The 18,422-nt window shown below is 43.3% G+C and overlaps 1 long non-coding RNA gene across 1 annotated transcript; it reads left to right on the top strand.

Moving 5' to 3' along the window:
• The first annotated feature begins 1,522 nt into the window (after positions 1–1,522).
• On the top strand, positions 1,523–16,214 carry LOC148511475 (uncharacterized). The gene is made up of 3 exons (XR_015868727.1): positions 1,523–1,588; positions 15,629–15,703; positions 15,998–16,214. It is a non-coding gene; the product is annotated as an uncharacterized LOC148511475 (long non-coding RNA).
• Positions 16,215–18,422: the final 2,208 nt, after the last annotated feature.

Here is an 18,422-nt window from a genome sequence, read left to right as displayed (position 1 = left end):
GCATGGCAGACACTGGGGTAGGGTGCAAGGAGACAGAAGGGCCGGGAGGGGGATCCGGTCTATAGATCGTCAGTAAAAAGGTTGACAATGTCTAGATAGACACCAGATGTTAGACAGTCAATCGGTCGTCAGGGACAAAGGGTCGATACACTAAAGGTCAACATGTAAGCAGATCAATAGGTGCAAATGGTCGACATGGTCAAAGGTCGACAAATTTTTTATTTTACTTTTAGGGTTAAGTTTAGGGTTAAGGTCAGGCACTTACCGGTGGGTTAGGGTTTGGCACTTACCCCAACGGTTAGGGTTAGGCACTTACCCCGACAGTTAAGGTTAGGCACCAGGAGGTAGGGTTAGGGTTAGGCACTTACTGGAGGGTTAGGCACTAGAAGGGATGATTAGAGTCAGGCACCTACCCTGATGGTTAGGGTTAGGCACCTGGAGGGAGGGTTAGGGTGAAGATTAGGCTTAGAAAACAAAAAAAGTGTAGACAATTTTTGTGTCAACCATTTTTGTGTCGACGTTTTGACCATGTCGACCATTTTTTATCTGTTGACCTTCTTACTTGTTGACCCTTAGTATGTTGACTTTTTGTCCCAATCGACCTATTGACTGTCTAACATCTGTTGTCTTTCTAGACATTGTTGACCTTTTTACTGTCTATAACTTTCAATCCACACCCCAGTCTGGCGCGGTTGCAATTAATACGACCATGCCAGGCAAGTGGTTAAAGAAGTATTGCTTGTTCGAACCAACAGGTGCACCGAGAGCTGCCATGGGCCCTGGTACTGAAGAAGGCAAGGCCAAATCCTGGGGAGGCGTGGCCAGATCCCTTCAAAGGAAAATTATGGCCACAAAAGCTGGAGCACCAGTAACCGCAGATGAGGACAATTGTCTCCATCAGCAGCGCTGTAAAGGAAGACAATGTCCGCCTAAGCAGCTGACCTGGGCTTGGACTGGGCTGCCGGGGATTCGGGGTATTCCCCGGTGGGCCCCTGTGATTTATAGCCATGCCCACTATTGTGGAAGGGCGTGGCTTAGCTCCGGTAACCGGCGCTGTATTTTTTAAACTGTGTAAAGTGATTGCCGGGTGTTCGGGGGGAGGACAGCCGCCCGCGGGTGATGTGCTGCTGCGGGCGGTACGTGGTGAACTGCGGGGCTTCTAACACCACTGATTCCATTTCCTTTATTCGGAATCAGTGGTGACATCGTCACAGGGGTGGAGCTTATCACAGGCTCCTTCTCCCTCCTAAGCTCCGCTGCCTGTGACTGTCCAGTCTGTATGCGGCGGCGGCGGGAGGAGGGGAAGGGAGGGGATCTTGCTTACCACTTGCTGCTCATGCTCTCCTGGATACACTGACGCCAGCAGTGGTGACGTCGGGGGAAGGGGGGGGGGGGGCGGGAGGAGGTGGGAAGAGGCGGGCTGATCCATTTGTGAAGCCTGTGATTGACAGCAGCTGCACACTGCTTCCATCGATGACATCAGCAGGGGGAGGAGCGCAGACACAGAGAGGAGCCTGGGACACAGCATCCATGGACCACAGTCACACACCCAGCAGACTGGAAGACATCTTATTCTTAAACCAATAAGGTTGGTAGTGATTGGAATTAATGGATTTATATTTACTTGGCTGGTTATTAAAAATGCAAGCAGCCAGTGTCACATACAGCCTCAGATCACACTCTGTCTATGCTTGCTGACATGCACTTTAAGTGTGTCTCCCAAAAATATAATATAAAGGATTAAAAAGCAATGAAATAATTTGCGTCAGCAAGCATAGACAGGGCCGAATTAGGGCTTGTGGTGGGCCCTGGGGCAACTAGGTTGTGTGGGCCCCCACCAACAAAATTGATTATGCAAACTTATTTTACAGATGTATTATAAATACAAGTGGACCACTGGGTGTATTATTAAGTTGTGCACAGGGTATTGCAAACAGTCAATGTGTTAGCGATAATATTTATTTATTAGTTATATAGCGCACACAGAGAATATTTGGCCATTCACGTCAGTCATTGCTCCAGTGGATCTTGCAATATACATTCCCTACCACATGTACATGCACACTAGGGTTAATTTTTTGGATTGCAGGAGGAAACCGGAGCGCCTGGAAGACACACACACAAGCAAGGGGAGAACATGTAAACTCTACCAGTTAGCGCCATAGTGGGGAGTGAGGCAGTAATGCTAACCATTACACCAACCATGCTGCCCCTATCTAATACATGGCAAAAGAAAAAGTCACATAAAAGTGTGATTGGAGTGGTGAGATGTTGCAACAGGCGGCATCTTGCAACTCTGCTGCACAATGTTGTTACCTGATGATATTTTAAACCAGGAGTCTCTATGATGAGCTTTCAGGGTAGCAGCATTATTTCTCACCCGGTACCCAGGAGTGCAGATACAGTCATCAGGCTATGAGCCGTATTCAATTTGAGCCAAGCCGCGATACTTTTTTGAATCCCGGACTTTCCGCCTTCTTCGCCTGTTTTGTAGGCGGAAAAGTATCGCGCTCGTGCCCGCTTTACCCCGTATTCAATTTGAAAGTACGCGAAAACGTGAAACCGGCAAATCTTAAACAGGCGGAAAGTACTGTCAGATTTGGGGAAATCAGCCTGACACCCCACAAAAGATGCTCTAATATGGGGTTTAGCTATGGTACCCCCCGATTTGGCTTGCTGAAGGTATTTGGTGTTCAATAGCTGCTAAATAGCGTTTTCCTATACGTGATGCAGAATAGTATTCAGGAGTATTTTTTGCATAAAATAAATTTGGGGTACTTGAAAATGGGGGTCAGCATATATAAAAGTTGCTAAAGTGAATTTGGAAAAATCGTGAAAAATCCACCTGCGCAAGCACCTGCAATGAAAAAAACAATTGGGGCATACTTGGGAACCCCCCCAGAGTCAAGTTCGCTAGTTTTTAACTTTGTCTTTTTACCGACCATTGGGATGCCGCTGTCGGTTTCCCGACTGCCGGTATTTCATACCCATTCCATGTACAAATGCTGGCCTCTAGGGACTACATCAGCTGCAGCCACTAGAAGCTGGGTAGGGCTCACCGAAAAGCAGAGGAGTGGCTTCCCATTATAATCACTCTCTGCTAATTGCGGTCTGGATTGGCAGTCCCAGTGGGAGAAAGCACCCCCCTCCCCCTGGGGCTGCCTGTCTGTCCGTGATTAGCAGATAGCATTTCTAATAGGGAACCACTGCCAGTAAACTCTCTTTCTCACTGGGGTGCCAGATTTTATGGGGGAGTGGGAACTGCAGCCACTTATTAAAAGGGTCACAGATTATTGATATTGTAATAGTCTGGGATGACCACACCCCTCTAATTAATGGCCACACCTACCCAAGACTGACCACGCCCCTTCAGTGGGTCCCTGCCATTGCATTCCCCTGTGGGCCCTTCATGACCCAGTCCGACACTGCTTACATATACATTTGCACATAGTTTTGTTCATTATAAACATAAAACTTAACTATCTAAATCACATACTGTAGCCTCATTTCACAGAGTCGCCTCTTTAAAAAATGTTTACATCAGAGTATAAGTTTTTACTAGAGATGAGCGCACGAAACTTCAGGAAGCCGAGTCAATCGGAGCGTCGGCTCAGGTCTTACCATCTGACTCGGATTCCACTTTGAGGCAAAACATCATCCTCGCGGAGTCTGATTCTCGCGGGTTTTGGATTTTATATAAGGTGCCGCGGATGGGACTCGGCACCATTTCCCTGTCAGGCATGCTGCTGTATGCTGTACTTTACCTTGCTGTATAGGCTGTGCTGTGTCCAGACTCAGTAAAGGCTGTGCTGCTCTTAGTCAGTGTGTAATGTGTATATAGGGGGGTTCACGCTGCTGTATGATGTGCTGTACTCTGCTGTATAGGTTGTGCATTGTCCATATTCACAAGTGGCTGTGCTGATCTTAGTCAATGTGTAAGGGGGTGCACACTGCTGTATGCTGTGCTGTACTCTGCTGTATAGGCTGTGCTGTGTACAGACTCACAAGTGACTGTGCTGCTCTTAGTCAATGTGTATAGGGGGTGCACGCTGCTGTATACTGTCCTGTACTCTGCTGTATATAGGCTGTGCTGTGTCTATCAGTAAAGACATTCATGTGCATATATATGCCCCATGACTCCACATAGTTTGAATAGAGCTGCAACAACAACAAAATTAAAAATAAATAAATTCTATTGTTTGTATTGTTTGGTGTACTTTTCCCTAGTTTGCTTTGTTGACGTGCATATATAAACTCTGTGCATCCACACAGTTTGAATAGAGCTGCGGGATCAAAAGATCCCAAAAATAATTTAAATTCTATTGTTTGTACTGTTTGGTGTGTTTTATCCTAGTGCGCTTTGTTGATGTGTATATATAAGGCCCGTGGCTCCACACAGTTTGAATAGAGCTACAACATAAAAAAAATGAATGACATTTTTTTGTTTGTACCGTTTTGTGTGCTTTACCCTAGTGCGTTGTGTTCATGTGCATATATAAGCCATGCAGTGATCTGCGAATTGAAAAATGGATAACGTTCAGTTTAGAGAAGAGCAACAAAATACTGTTGTTGCAGCTGCTGCCACCAGTCATGATGACAATGCTAGCTCTTCAATGTCATCTACGAAAGCCAATGCTCAAGGGCATAGAGGGCCTAAGTCAGGGCATCTAAAATTTTAAAAAAAACAATATATAGTGCTAAAGAAAAAAACACATCTAATAAAGGGAAAGTGTGGTGCAGAAAAACATAAAATTGCCAACATGCCATTGACCACATGTAGTGGCAAGTAAAGACTGAGGCATTGGCCTTTATTTATGAGTGGTGGTTCTGCAATTGTCAGTGTGGCTTCTTCCTCTGCCTCTCATGACTGAGCATGCCACTCATCCAGCTAGCTCGGTGCAACCTTTTTTGCCTAAACTGGATAAAACAATATTGTGAGCTGTGAGGTTGTCAAAATTGACTGAAAATGAGTGGAAATTAATATTACTGAGGTTAATAATACTCTAGGAACAAAAATAGGCTAAAATTATGTAATTTTAGCTTTTTTTTGTCAAAAACAAAACCAGAACCCAGAGCCAGCCCTAGGTATATATACAAACTAAGCAAATGCCTAGGGCTGGTGGAGGTTTGGTGCAGGCACTGCTGGGGCACCTGCTGCCGGCTGGGCAGAGACTCTGACATCTGCTACTGCCGCTGCTCCGATCGGACCTGGCAGCAACAAACAGTGAGCGGGCAGCAGCAGAACAGCTGGCGGCAGTTTGAGGGGACAGAGAACCTGGACGGTGGCTAAAGGTTAGCCCCAGGCAGGCCCTGAGGTGTCACACAATAAGAATGAGCTTCTGCGCATGGGCAGGGGCTCATTAAGGACTTTAAGTGATGGTCACGGGAGGGCTGCTGCACCATGGGCCTTTGCGGAGCTCAGTGTAGTGAGTAACAACTTATGGCTCTGGGCTCCGCCTCCAGCAATCATCACACACAGCTGCGCCCTGCCAGCTTCAGACAGGAAAACCGGGTCCGCCACCCGCGGCCTGCTGCATCTTGAGTCAGACAGCTCTGCAGGCTACGAATCAAGTATAGTAAGTTTGGACCTGGGAGAGGGCCGGGGTGCTGTGGTGCTCACTGATAGGAAAGGGGTGTTGGGTGAGGGTGGGTGATGATACCGTGCTGTGCTGGGATAAAGGGGTGCTGTGCTGGGTGAGGGTCCCTTCCGTGAGGCCACACCCCTTTTCAGGATCCCATGGGGAGGGGGTGCACCACCCAAAACCTTGCCTAGGGCACTAATTTACTTAGGGACGGCTCTGCCAAAACTTGACAAAAATTAGAACCCAAACCAGCAAAAATGGTCCGGCGCACATCTCTAACTTCTCCAGGTGTCTACGGTACAGTGAATAGTGATCTATTCGGATGATGCACAGCCCTCAATCGCAACTAGCCAGCCTATTGATTTATATACAATGCTTTGCAAAAGTTGACGAATTCTCTCATTTTACTGAATAAACACTGAAACAGTCATTTCATTTTAAAGCACTGAAGTTCAAAATTATTTTTTCCATGTGACATTGTATTTTGTTACAGAAATATGCTGGCTGCATACGTGTTTAATTCATGTGTAATTCTTACAGGGTAAAGAGGATAAACTTATCTTACAATAGGTTGCCACCGGTGATTCCATAAACTAAATGACATTTTCTGGAGGAAAATTGTACAGTTAATGGATCATCATTCAGGTTGTGAATCTGAAGCATAGCTGTGAAAATGAAGATTAAAGAGTATCCAAAAGAAGATAGAGATACAGTAATACAAATCCATAAAATAATACAGGGATATAATACAATATGCAGCTGTTTGGTTCCATTATCAGGAATCAACTCATAACAGCCAATCAGCAATTAGCTTATAGCATGCTGGTGCATGTTCCCCAATGAACGCAAACGTCTGATTGGTTGCTATGTGTTACAGACTTACAGTGCCCTCTGTTAGTAAACAAATCTCAATTTAATACTGAATTCACACCAAGATTAATTCTGCCCTCATGTAAAAAAAAAATATATAATATGTGGGGTTCCCTGACACACATCAATCAAAATATTAATTCACGGAAGGATATAGGGAATAGTAATTTATTTGTTAGAGAGAGTGTTGTAAGTGAAAATAATAAAGTATGAAATGACATTGTATGATCGGATTTTCACCACGGGGAATGGGATTGAAATGCGTCGGGATTTCATGATAGGCGTCGGTATTTTGACGCCTATCATAAATCCCCAGCCGGCATTCTGCTGTAGGGATTGCGAGGCAACCGGTCACATGACTACATCACCATGGAACAAGAAAGGATTCACTAATATTTCCAGACCCCATGGGACATTTACGAGAATTCACATGTCAGTTATGTCTCTGATATAAACTAACCTTCTAAGGGGCCCTCATAGTAATCAGTCAGTGTGGAACTTCCATCACTGTGAACCTCCATGGCTGGACTTATGGAAATGACACAAAACATTAAAGGGTATACTTATTAAAGGTCGATTTTGATCGATTTTTTAATCAATTTAAATTCTATTTTCTTTTTCAGTGTCTAAATCACACAGATGATTTTCCCATCGTTACTTTTTAAACAATGTAAAAAAAATCGGTTAGTGAATTTGTGTTTTAGACACTGTAGCACAAAATCGAATTAAAATCAATCAAACATCGATTAGTAAATATACCCTTAAGAAACCAAAGACACCAACTAAAAAACCTTATAAATGTATATTTTTGTAAATATATGTTTATCTCCACATTATTCTGTTGCAGTCGCACATGTAAGTGTCTATACTTACTAACCATATTAATCAGTATGCGTTAGGAAGAAACATTTTAGGAAAATATGTATATTAAGCATGTATCAGAGCAAGAGGTTTAATATGTAATGTTGATATTCATATTTAACCCTAATCCTAATTGCAGCATAACCCCAACCCTAACCCCATTTTCACTTGTTGACATTTGACGTGTTGAATATGTGTTGACAATTTCAATGTAGACATTATGAATGCTGACATGCTGCTGATTTCTACCTTGAGCAGGGGTGTTCAAGCACATGGATTAATGGCCCTGATTCAGAGCTGGACGCTCTGACCAGAGCGCTAGCTCTGAATCAGGGCCCTCCTCCATTAAAATGGAGCGTCCTCCTGGACGCTCGTATAGCTGTGGGTCACCACCCATAGCATATACGAGCGTCCAACAAGATGGTCGCGATGGTCTTGACCATCGCGACCATCGGACTTGCGAGTGAAACCCTGTGGTCGGGTTTCTCAACCACAAGCCCTGGAGTGATTTTGGCTCTATCAGAGCCAAAATCACTCACACTGACATCGCTAGTGATGTCAGTGGGGCCGGCTTCAGACGGTAGGCGTTCCCATGGGAACACCTCCGTCTGGCAGGCACGCCCCCGGCACGCCCACCAAAGGGGGCGTGCTGTCAATCAACATCGACAGCACGCCCCCTTTGGTGCGAGACCCGGAGCGATAAAAAGTCCTTCGCTCGCCGGGTCTCGCGCATGCGCACGACGGAGCTCCCTCCGTCGTGCGCATGCGCAGTGGGGAACATCGACCCACTTGCGAGCGTACTGACGCTCGCGAGTGGGTCTGAATGACCCCCAATGATCCCAATTTTCAGAGTGATTTGCATTGTATTTAGCACTTCTGCAAAAAAAATTATCTGAACAAGCCATGAAGATAAAGCACATTAATGTTTTTTTAGTTTGCTTTTTCTACATGTATTTGTCTTTAAAGCTCTATTGCAGTTTTTTGTTTTTTAGCATTTCTTTTTCCACATTTTGGAAGCTTTTTATTACTATTTTTTTAAAACATATTGAGCACTAAAATGCTTTCAAACTGTATTTATACAATAATCTACATCAATAGCATATCAATTATTTAAAATACAATATACATACAGTTGCAATTCATATAATTACTATAGTATAGATCTATGCTATACTAATTATCTAGCAATATACTGACTATCTAGCAATAATATGAGCTGAAATAATATCATCTCCATATGATTTAACCAGCATTGTACTCTTATGAGATTGTATGAACTGTAATTCTAAATATATATATTGAATATATGGTATCTGATCACCTAAGATCTCATTACTATCTTATCATCACAAAATTATATGAATTGCAACTATATGTATATTGTATATTAAATAATTGATATGCTATAGATGTAGATTATTGTATATATCATTACCCTATACACAAATTTCAAGTACATACATCCCACATCTGATATACTATTATCAAATAATCCACTGAGTAAAAAGTGGTGTGGGAATGTAAGAACTGAGATAACTGTACTAGAAGTAAATGTATCCTTTCTACTTAAGCTACAATTGTATCTAATACAGACAGTGAACTACTGTTTCAATATAATACCTATTTTCCACCAAAAACCCAGGTCCGACCTGGGTATTTGGACATGGTTCCAACCCTGGTCAGACCCAGGTCAGACCCATTTACACTGCACCTTTGATCTGGGTTACTCCCAGGTCAGCCCTGTTCACACTGAACTCAGGTCTGCCCTGCTAAACCTGTGAGGTCATAAAAAGTGGGAGGTGACTGCTCCACAACCACCAATCAGCTCATTTTAGGCATGATTCAGATCAGATAACCTGGGTTGCACCATTTACACTACTGCACCATTACCTGGGTCCAACCCTGGTAGCTACCTGGGTTGGATTGCAGGGTCACTTGACCCAGGTTATTTTTCAGGGACCCTTTTACACTGAGTTGCGACCCGGGTAGACCCAGCAAAAACCCAGGTTTTTGCTCTGGTGTAAAAGGGGTATAAGAGACACATAGTTACCTTCATTATGGGCAACACTTTCAACTAGCTGGAGTCAATCTGAGATATGCTTTGAGAATAGCAGCTATAAACGTGTGTGATTTTATCACTATATAGAATTAAATTACAATAAAACCAGACATCAATATTAAGATAGATTTAACTCTTTATTGTAAGACATGAAAACAAGACACTCGACTATTTAAAATAATTTATTTTTAATTTATTTTAATCACCAAAATTCTTTTCATACTGTACACATTTCTTTCTATATTTTTAACCAAATATTTTGCTTTGATTTTGTATTATTTGCATCATTTTAAATAACACAATAAAGGCTATATTTTAATATCTGTGCACTATATACAGATTCCTTTTTCCCCTTTCTTTTCTACTCATGGTGCCTTTGAGGGCAGCGGGCACTGCTGTTAGGATTCTGGCTGCAGGGTGCCTGGAAAGCCAGATGCAGGGGGCCGTGGGTGAGTGGTGCTGCCGCCCATAGAGGTCTGCTACGGAAAAAATGCTGCAAAGTAAGAATGCTTTCAAAAATAGAAGTGCTAATAGTTTATTTCTATCCATTAACAAAATGCAAAGTGAATGAACAGCAGAAAAATCTAAATCAAATTAATATTTGGTGCGACCACCCTTTGCTTTCAAAGCAGCATCAATTCTTCTAGGTACACTTGCACACAGTTTTTGAAGGAACTTGGCAATGGCAGATTTTATCTAGGGGCTGTAGCCACCTCAGTAAAATGTGTCACCACAGTTAGCCAGCTGCAGTTCGTGACTGCACTGGCTAAAATGTGACTGGAAGCGGCTTCCCATTGGAATCACACACAGGACAGGCAGCCCCTGGGGAAGGTCTTTTCTCCCCCTGTGATTAGCAGAGAGTGGCTTCCAGTGGAAATGGCTGCTCTGCCTTTCGGGCAGCCCTACACGGCTTCTAGGGGCTACTGCCGATGCAGTCCCTAGAAGCCGGTGTTACGCACATGCGCGATGCCACAGCAGCTTGAGCGAATGCGCTAGTCCCGGCGCCTGCCAGTTCCATTGCACAGCCGCTGAGACTCGCCCGACTGAACAGTGGCAGCCCTCCTCATGCAAGAGAGTAGGAGACGTTGCTACTCCTAACTGTCCCTAATTTGGCAGGATATTCTTGAATTGATAAGTTTTAAAACATTGGGTATAAAGAGGAAAAATGACAAATAATATAAGGGGAATTAATTAGGAATGGAAATATAGTGTTATGAATTGTTTGAGGAAGGAGGCCCCAAATCGGTCTCTTGTTTAGGGCCCATGAGGTCTAAGTCCGCCACTGTAAAGTACCAACTAATCAACTTCTAACTGTCACTTTACAGGCTAAGGAGGAGACATATTAAAGCGTCACTTATCGTGTAAAGAGGCGAAGCAGGAAGCTTTAAAGATGAGATGTATACTATTAACATCTCATTGGCCGGAGCGAGGGAGTGAAAACTCCCCCCTCCCTGGCGATACCCGCTAAAGACCATAGAGCATCAGCCTAGTGCTGTGTCTCACTCCCGGCCGGCTCCACTGAGCATGTGCAGGATCTGCAGAAGCAGGGACAGCGCTGACCCTGTTGTGGGAATAGGGCATCACCAGCTGCAGCTGTCGATATCAATGGCTGCGGTGGGCAGACTGGTCAGGCAAACTGACCGTTCATACATAGCCCTGCCCATCAGCGTTTCTATCTTGGTGCTTCTATCCCAGCCCCCATTAAGAGAGAAGAGGTATCAGCGCACATAACTTGGGCTGATGCCGCTTCATCTGCCCCTGTGTTTGAAAAGTGACAGTTAGGAGCTGATTGGTTGGTACTTTATCGCTCTCCACCTTATCTCTCTCCAAGATTTGATTAATCTCCCCCACTGTGTGGTGGATGCAGCTAACGTCACTGAAGGTAAAATGTTATTTTATAGTGTTAAAAAGAAAACCCTACTAAGCAACTGCCTGTTTTGGGCTGATCACAGCAGTTTTTCATTTGGATATCCTGCTGTAGAATCGTGCGTTGGCCAAAAACCTACAACAGTCCCAATTTTCATGATTCAGATTTTTGGTACCCTAAAGGGTCATGGCAAGGGGGCACCAGCCTGTTAGGAATGTGCATGATTTGGACAGTTCTGCATGTAGCTTGGATGGGCCAAGCTGTGGCCTAATGTGACCCTATTTTGCAGTCGGTAAGTTCTGCGGGTACAGAATCTTTGTTATAGTAATGATCCACTCCTTTATTCTCCTGGGCTTCAACGGATCTTTATATGAATCCCATACAGTGTTATTTTGTTTTGGATTATTTTCGTTTAGATCTGTGTTAATTAGAAGAAGAAAAAAAAGGTTACTTTTTGTAGCTTAGTAAATGCTACTTTGTTTTACGATGAAAAATAATAAACACACTGAAGTATGACGAGCGACCGCAAACATCTTTTCCAGCATATGCACATTGTTTTAATAAGTGTCTCCTACCATGTGTTGGCCTATCCCATTAAAGGAGTAAGTTGTCAAGTCATAATGAGACAGAATCCTATAGCATCTGCTGCCGAGATTTGCAAAGTTTCACTGCAGGTCATAGGGAAGGAGATTTCATGGCTTTATAACTGGCTGAGCTGATGCGGATGATGGGCTGGAAACAGCCAGAACACGAACATACGGACTTGTCTCCAGTCCCCGCGGTGAATGCTGTTAGGGCCTGCATCTGATCGCAGGCCTGCGGCTAATGAGAGCCAGCATCTGATTAATTAATGCCCCTCGTGCCAAGTGAGAGGCCCCAATGCTTCACTACCCAGGAGGTGAGCAGGTAATGTTCCATTATAGCGGAGGACATTTCTGTGAGTGCATATTGCCTAGCGACACTCAGCCCAGCATAATGTTATTTCATAACGGAACCCCACTGAGTCGAGAACCTTGGCACTTATTCATTTGGGTACTTTGGCATTAGAATACAGATAGACGGCTCTGGGACTGTGTTGTCTGAACTTTAACTCATAAGGTGGGTACACACCTAAACGACTGGAAATCGTGCCGATGTTCAGGGCGACTTGTCTTCACCCTGGACATCTCATGATTGCCGGTAGACACTTAAAAGATTTAATGAAAGACAGAACAATCACTGTTCCGTCCTTCAATAACTTGTACAGGCTCACATGCGATATTGTGTGATTGTGCAGCACAGCCAATCGCACGATAGCGCATGCGACCGCGGGAATGCGCAAATTGGCCATACACACTGCATGATATGACCGAGTTGTCGTTCTGATACAGATAAATCGTCCAAATCGGGCCAATATCGTACAGGTGTGTATGCACCCTTAGGGATACATTACTAGAGGTCAATTTTAGATGATTTTGGGTCGATTTTTTATCGATTTTTTGATCGGTTTTGTATTTCAAGGTATAAATTAGTTACTAGCAGATGATTTTTGACATAATTTTTTTACACAATGTCAAAAATCATCTGTTATAGTAACTGTGTGATTTAGGGGTCTATTTACTAAACAGTGTTAGGAGACAGAGTGAAAAGTGATAAGAAAGTGATAAGGTGCCAGCCAACCTGCTCCCAACTGTCATTTTTCGAACACAGCCTGTGCGGTGACAGGAGCTGATTAGCTGGCACCTTATCACTTTCTTATCACTTTTCACTCTGTCTCCTATCACAGCTTAGTAAATAGACCCTTTAGGGGTCTATTTACCCCTAAAGGGTCAATAGACCAAAAATTTACCCAACATCGACCAAAAATTCAAATAAAATCGACTTTCAGTAAATATACTCCTTGGTGTTTAGACTGCACTCAAGGAATGCAGTGAAAAAAATACCTGAATAGCCACCTCCCTGTCACCGCCCAGCACTTTTCTTAGACGTCGCTGATACTGTTTGACTCAATCGCAGCGGAGCCTTTGTGCATGCGCTCTCTGTAACTCATGCACCATAGGAGGTTTTAAGGATTTTCATGCACGTGCAGTAACAAAAACCTCGCTCAACTACATGAACATTATCATCGTGTGCTGCACAGGATCAGGTGCAAAGAACCTCATTTTATGCATTTACAAACCTCAAATTATGCAGAGATGCAGTAGTCTGCCTTGCATACGATATGCGATCTTGTGGGTACCCTTCATTAATTATTTATAACGTTTAATTTTGTTCCCTAAAATATTATTATGCAATAGCCTGCAAGGTGCAGGCATAGGTGCACTTACTGCAAATTAGCCAATTAGTTTAAAGCAACAATAATTAAAAAGGCAAAATTGCACCTGTGCCCAGTGGCGTCCCTACCTCATTAGACACCCTTGTATGGGGAGTAATGATTGGCTGGGTCCATAGTTCGCGCATCAGAGCTGCGCACTGTGGAGAAGGGGGCATGCCCTTGTCGGAGGGGGCATGACCTCACGGTCCGAGCCCCATTTTTATCACACTGGGGGTTCCAGAGGTACAGGCTGCCCTCAGGCACCAGCCTATCTGAAGTGCTGGCTACCTCACCCTATTGGGCCCCTTAGACAAGCCTGGGCCCAGTTAATTAGTACCCACTCCCCCCCCTCCATTAGCTCCTATTGAACTCTCCACAAACATGCTAATCAGCAAAGCTAGCTCAGAGCTGGTTACAATAGTTATAAAGGATCAGGGGCAGGTACATATTTCAATTACCAACACTAGTACTAGTAGATGACTTCATGAATCAATGCTATAAGAAGGGCCAATTAGTAAACACTTCTGATGAAGCCGCTGAGCCACTAATGGAGGTGGAGAAATGCGTTAAGTATGGTCACGACCTGGTGAGAACACTGATGGGAACTTTGTATTACCACTCTCAAAATTGAATGTGTACTGAACACAGGATAGCAGCAGCCCTCCCTATGACTGCATTATAGGAAACCCCAGCAGTTGGGAGGTAATAGTCTGATTACTTTGCTTTATAATCCGGTTAATTGCCTACTAACACAGCTATGTGTTAGATGCTTTAAGGAGGCTATATTTCCCATAGAAGGTATAAGAGCAAAAGAAGCTTCCTAAAATCTGATATATTGTTGGGAACTTTATTTTTGCAACTCTCCGGATTGAACCCTTACTGGACAGCAGCAGCACCCCTTATGACCGTATTATAGGAAAGACCATCAGTCGGGGGGTAAGAGACTGGTTCTATTGCTATACACTCCAGTTGCTTGCTTGCTAATACAGCACATGTGGAAGATCCTTCAAGGAGAATATAAATTCTGCAGAAGGGATAGAGCATAATAAATTTACGGGATCCGGTCAAAATCCCGACAGTCGGGATGCCAGTGCTTAGAATGTCGGCACTGGAATCCCGACACCTGTCAGAATCCCGGTGTCGGCATCCGGACCACCAACATCCTGATGGTAAGTACTGGGTTTAGGGGGAGGGTTAGGTTTAGGGTGCTGGGAGGGAGAGGTTAGGTTTATGCACTAGGGGGGAGGTTAGGTTTAGTCATCGGGAAGGGAGAGTTAGGTTTAGGCACCGGGAAGGGAGAGTTAGGGGTAGGGAGAGTGGGAGGGTTAGGTTTAGGGTGCAGGGAGGGGGAGGTTAGGTTCAGGCACAGGGGAGGGAGGGTTAGGTGTAGGGAGAGGGGGAGGTTAGGTTTAGGCACCGGGAAGGGAGGGTTATGGGTAGGGAGAGTGTGAGGGTCAGGTTTAGGGTGCAGGGAGGGGGAGGTTAGGTTTAGGCACAGGGGAGGGAGGGTTATGGATAGGGAGAGGGGGAGGGTTAGAATACTGACTGACAAGTGTCGGTATCTGAACCCTGTTGGGATGCCAGCGTTGAGATTGTGACCACCAGGATGCGGAGCGTCGGTGTCCTGTACCCATCCCCAAATATACTAACCTCCGACTAACACTATTCACTGTCTATTGGATGGGATTCATTCTTTGAGCGGATTATTGGAAGCTATTAAAAATAAGCATTTGCTTGATTCTCATATAAGATATTGAAAATTGATTAACTCCTTGAGGCACAAATGCAAATGATTTTAATAAGCGGGACTTTGCATATTAACATACTAATCATGATATATGCTGTCTATTAGAGAGGTCATTTGCCACATTTAGTGATATCACTGGATGTTTTATTGATTATTTTTATAATATAAAACAGTATAAAAGTTTATAAATTGGAAAATAGATTTTTAAGCATTATTGTGGTTTTTTATGTCATTTTATGTTTCAGCAGCCGTGTGATATAATTGTTATGACATTTTAAAATGATCAGTATTGTAGTTTGTTGTTCTAACACTAGTAAAGCACTTTTTTTTTTTTTCTTTTTTCCTCTAGGAAATTGATGCGAATAACGCTTCTATATTAAGTGGAATTTATTTTGTTCAATTTGTTTATACAATTTCAGTTTAGGTACGTAAAATTCTGACATTTATTATATGGTTATGACTGTTGTTGAGTGCTTTATCATAAGAGAACAATATTTCTTAAAAAGGTCCAGCAATATGGCAAACACTATATCTATTAGGTGGAGGTACCATATATATTTTATTTCATCATCTGATATGTACAGTATTATGTTAGCTGCAAATGGTATAAAATCAGTTTAGAATTTTTCTCCTATCAGGAATTATTTTGGTTTACGATGTTCTGTTTTTATTACAAAAGAACAGTCTTGTTTCCGTCTCCCATTTCATATTCTTTTAGGGTAAATGGTGATGGATGGAAAGAAAACAGACTGAGGAAATATTATACCCTTTACAGAAGACATTTGAAGAACAAAAAGCCAAGTTGTGCCCTTTCCTTACGCTATTTATCAAGAACATAAACTGCAAAATAACGAGTGTACAAACCAGTTCCCCAATAAAACATGACGGATGGTGAAGGATAATTATGTGTGCTAGGAATATATTACCGAAGGGATTGCAGTGCCGGATTAACACTTTCTACGAAGAATAAATAAAAAAATGTTTTAAGCATAGCTTAAAAGAAATGTCCGCTCAATTTTTTATTTTTTATTTGTAGCCCTCAAATGTTTTTACGAATATTTTATTATGTTTTCCTTTGTCAATTACTAGCAGTACTAAAGGTGCGTATCCACTTCGCGACCCAGGGAAGACAGTGTGATTATGACATCATAATCGTAACATCGTTCCCCATCGCCCTGCATGCCTACACTGCACGATTAGTCGTTCAGTGTAGGCACCCGACGTCATCCCTGAACATGGTCAATCTGTCATTATCGGCAGACTGGCCGGCATGTTCAGCTGATGATGGATGTCGGAAACGACCAGCGGGAGCGCGTATCGCTGGTTGTTTCCGACATTATAGTGCACGATTTGTGCACGATTAATGAGCGACTGAACGATAACAATGTCGTTATCGTTCATTCGTCCATTAATATCGTGTAGTGGATACGCACCTTAAGGTCTACCTGTGTTTGCGGTGTGCAGGAACATTATAATCTACTCTATAACAGTATAAGTTTTTGTGGCTATCTACATAATTCTATTGCACATGGGAAAGGATGCAGTCAACACATCAACTTTTATTATGTTAACATTCATAATATCAACCACAGAATGTCAACGGTAATGATGTCAATACTGTTAAAATGTTGACATCTAACATGTCGTACATCTGGAGACTGTCGACATGGATAAAAAAACGACAGTGAAAATGTTGACTTTGCCATTAAGGTTTAGTGTTATGTTTAGAGTTAGAGTTAGGGATACCTTAGAAATGCATTGTCGACATTATGACCATATCGCCATATCATCAGTGTGGCATGCCAAATGTGAAAATGGTGATTGTGTCAATAACAAACATGTCTCTCAGCCAATGGGTGGTTCCCACTGTTGCCTTCAATGGTGGGAACCGCTAGATTACTAGAGTGCATTCCCACCATTGAAGTCAATGGTGGGAACCGCTCATTGGCTGAGAGAGACGGAGACTCGTCTCTCCCAGCCAATGAACGTTCTGCCAATGCATTTCTATGGGAAAAGCAGCAGCTGTCACGTCATACGCAAAGTACCATCCTTAGAGGATGGTATTTATGGCCGTTGGTCTGAGTTTTTTTTCTTATCATTATTTTACGAAAACCAAGGATGCCTACATGGAACAAAGAGGACCAGAACCAAGGTATAGGTTTCTTTAGATCCCAATCTGGATTCTACTGGACAAGGGGACAGACCAGCGCTAGTGTGAGTGCAGGTGAGTGTGAGTGAGTATATGAGTGAGTGCATGTGTAAGAAAATAATAAAAACCTTCCAAGTGTGTGTCCTGTCATTTTTTAATATTACTTTTGCAGGTGAACTAGAGGTACCAGCGGGCCCCTAATGTGTTTCTCCAAATAACAGCATGCGAGGGAGGCTTGCTGGGGCCTCTAGTTCTCCTGTAAAGAACAATATTATTTATTTTATTTTTAACACAATCAACCCTGCACCCTCCATCTAGGGTGCCCTGGAGAGGGGGGACCCCTTTATTGGGGGTCACCACCTTCCCAGGCATCCTAGACCTGGGCTGACTAGCATGGGGTGCTAATGCTTTGGCCAAAGGACCCCATAAAGCGGGCCTGACATCTGTGGGATTACACCACTGCTAGTCCGGTGCTGGTTGTGGCTCATATGGGGGACCCCTACTCATTTTGTCCCCCATATTTGCACAACCAGAACTGGCTCACTGAGCCTTGTGCTGGTTTACGAAAATACAAGGGACCCCTACAATTTATTTCCCCCTGTATTTTCACAACTAGGACCAGCTCAGAAAAGCCTGATGCTTGTTGTGCTTTTTAGGGGGGACCCCACATTATTTTTTTTTATTTTAAATATTTTATAGCTTTTCTCATACAGAAGCATGCACAGATCTCACTGATCTGTGCATGCCTCTGTGTAACTTGAAAGTTGCTTTACAAGGTGTGAGTTTACCTGCAATTTAACTCGCATGCACTCACATGAAAGTCAAACTGGGACCCTTAAACTCGCACCCTATTACATTTGCAAGTTTTAGGGACAAGTTTGTACTCAAAAATACTTGGATCCTGTTACGTCCTGCCCTATATGTAAAAAAGGTTTGAATCTCAGAGCAATCTCATCCACCATTGGCTATCTGAAAAGGATGGTGTGGTCAAAAT

Source organism: Taudactylus pleione, unplaced genomic scaffold (assembly GCF_031769625.1).
Source record: "Taudactylus pleione unplaced genomic scaffold, aTauple2 ptg000306l, whole genome shotgun sequence".
NCBI classification, from domain to species: Eukaryota; Metazoa; Chordata; class Amphibia; order Anura; family Myobatrachidae; genus Taudactylus; species Taudactylus pleione.
The sequence above is the reverse complement of the archived record's forward strand: the minus strand, read 5'-3'. Positions and strand labels throughout refer to the sequence as shown.